This window comes from Fragaria vesca, linkage group LG6 (assembly GCF_000184155.1).
Source record: "Fragaria vesca subsp. vesca linkage group LG6, FraVesHawaii_1.0, whole genome shotgun sequence".
In the NCBI taxonomy this organism is placed as follows: Eukaryota; Viridiplantae; Streptophyta; class Magnoliopsida; order Rosales; family Rosaceae; genus Fragaria; species Fragaria vesca.
The window spans coordinates 34,965,690-34,967,888 of NC_020496.1; positions in this window are offsets into that span (position 1 = coordinate 34,965,690).

Genomic DNA, 2,199 nt, shown 5'->3' on the forward strand with positions numbered 1-2,199 from the left:
AGAGAGGTATAAATGATAAGGAGGGTTAAATTCGGTCATTTCACGCAAACTCTCTCATTTTAAGTCAGAAATTGGGTCCTTGTGTCATGGACAACTCAGCGCATGACGTTATGGTATGGTAAGGAGGACAATTCAAAAATTGGACTAAACTGATGTGAAATAGAACTTCAAGGACCAACGTTATTAAAAAAAAAAGATATGGGACTAAACTGATTATTGACCTAAAGTACGAGGGGGCAAACTGAATTTAATCAAAAAATTTAAGTATGGACCATAACTCCCAAGATTTAGCAATCCAATGGAGAACAATACATGAGTTAACTCGGCTCCATCAAACATCTACAAAGGATCTAGATAAAAATATAGTCAAATTGTTCGAACCAAGACCATTCGACACTGAGATTCAACCAACATTATTACATTGGAAGGATCTAGAAATACCAAAACAATGGTTATTTAATAACTTTGTAGGAGAAAGTTCTAGTAGCAAACCAGCTACTATAGAATTTCGATCATCGGGAATCAATCTCTACTTCAGAGATAAGAGATAAACGAGATCAAAATAAAAAATGGCAGTTAGAATTCCCACATCGGTTGAGTCTGCAAGAAACTAGACCTCTATTAGTTATAAACAATGACTCAGAATCAGAGAAAAACAAAGACGAAGCAATTGCATTAAAACATGTGCAAATTCCTATAATGCCAGGAACAAATTATGAAAAAGAAAAAGAAAAAGAAAAAGAAAGAAATGAAATTATAAAATTATGTGAAATGTATAGTATTCATAATGGGAATGAAAATATCCTCTTTGCACCAAGTCAGGACAAAAAGAAATATATATATATATGTGTTAGGAGAATTTAAGTTTGCAGGCTATAAACCATATAGCTTATGTTCATTAATAGATACAGGAGCAACTGTCTGTGCATGTAGACCTAATGCTCTACCCCCTGAAAAATGGACATTAATGAAACACCCCATTAATGTCACATGTATAAAAGGAAAAGATATAAAAATTGAACATAAAGCTAAAAAGGTAGATATATGGTTAAATGGAGTCAAGTATATAATACCAAAAATCATAGCCTTTCCTGAAATGAATGGTGATGTTTTACTAGGCAACAATTTTATTTTTGCCTATTATCCTATTATCTTGGATACAGGATATATAACTCTCGATATTAACAATGGAATCCACAAAATTCCATTTTTACCACAGCATAAGTATAAATGTCATAAAGATTTCGCGCCAAGCAAGTGTGGTGATCTAGAAACAATAGATCAACTTGACAAAACTGAACCAAGTGAAAAACATTTTGGTAAAATAAAAATTCAGGTACTTAGTGAAAAACACTAGGTATACAAAATTCTAGAAGAAAATTTTAGTGAAGACCCCTTAAAACTATGGTCAAAAAGCCCAAGATATTGTGCTCTTAAACTTAGAAATCCTGATGTAATTATAAGGGTCAAACCAATGATTTATACTAGACAAGATATTAATCAATTTGACATTCAAATAAAGGAGTTGAAAGAGAAGCATCTCATAGAAGAAACTATGAGTCCACACTCTAGTCCTGCATTCATGGTAAGAAACCATGCAGAGATCAAGAGAGGAAAAGCTCGTATGATAATAAACTATAAGCGCTTAAATGAACAATTAGAGTTCGATGGGTATTTTATTTCACGAAAAGATGTTCTGATCAATCAAACTAAAGGTGCCAGAAACTTTAGTAAATTTGATTGTAAATCAGGATTTTGGCAATTAAAATTAACAGAGGAGTCAAAACCATTGACTGCTTTTAGTACTCCATGTGGACACTACCACTGGAATGTCATGCCTACAGGATCTTAAAGATTTTTGTGTTGTCTACATAGATGACATCTTAATTTTCTCTAAAAATAGAGAAGATCATAAAAGACATCTTCAAATTCTTTGCAGTAAATTTCAAAAACATGGAATTATACTGTCACCCAAGAAAATTGACATTGAACAAGAATCTATAGATTTTCTTAGAATCACTTTAAACCATTTAAGAATAAAACTTCAAGAACATATAGTCTCTAAAGTAAGAGACTTTCCTGAAGATCTAACTGATAAAAAACAGTTACAAAGTTTATTAGGAATATTAAACTATGGAAGAAATTTTATAAAAGGTCTATCTAAAAAAGAAATTCCTTTAATAGAAAAATTAAAGAAAA